Genomic DNA, 544 nt, shown 5'->3' with positions numbered 1-544 from the left:
AATAATGAAATATAACATCAATTTCCACATTTATAAAGATTCCTGCAGGTGTATTATTTGTATTTTGAATACCTGGGATCTACTTTCCTGACAATGAGATGTTGTGATGATTGTACACATTTAGTAGAGGTATACCTAGTGGGAGAGGAAAGAAGAAAAAAAAGGGGGGGGAGGGGAGTAAGGGGGAGTGGAAGGGGAGAGGATGGTTTGTCTTGTTCAGGTGGGGTGGGGACTGATCTAGCCTGAATTCCATACTAACTTATGGGCCTTCAATGTTCATCTAGAGATAATAACTCCTTTCTGGGGGGCTCAGCATAGAATTCTTATGTCCATCAGTCAATTTCCACCTTTATAATAATTCCTGCGGGTGAATTATTTGTATTTTGAATTCATGGGATCTCCTCTCCTGACAATGGGATGTTGTGATGGTTGCACACATTGAGATACATGGCAATCTGCATAACAGGCACTGTTTATGAACAAGGCTCCAGGCCTCCCTCACCATGGTTGGGGTTGTTGAGTTATAAATGAAGGTTGGAGGCAC

Source organism: Staurois parvus, unplaced genomic scaffold, assembly GCF_062004578.1.
Source record: "Staurois parvus isolate SC_StPar_1 unplaced genomic scaffold, SC_StPar_1.0 ptg001215l, whole genome shotgun sequence".
NCBI classification, from domain to species: Eukaryota; Metazoa; Chordata; class Amphibia; order Anura; family Ranidae; genus Staurois; species Staurois parvus.
This window is presented reverse-complemented; position numbering follows the sequence as displayed.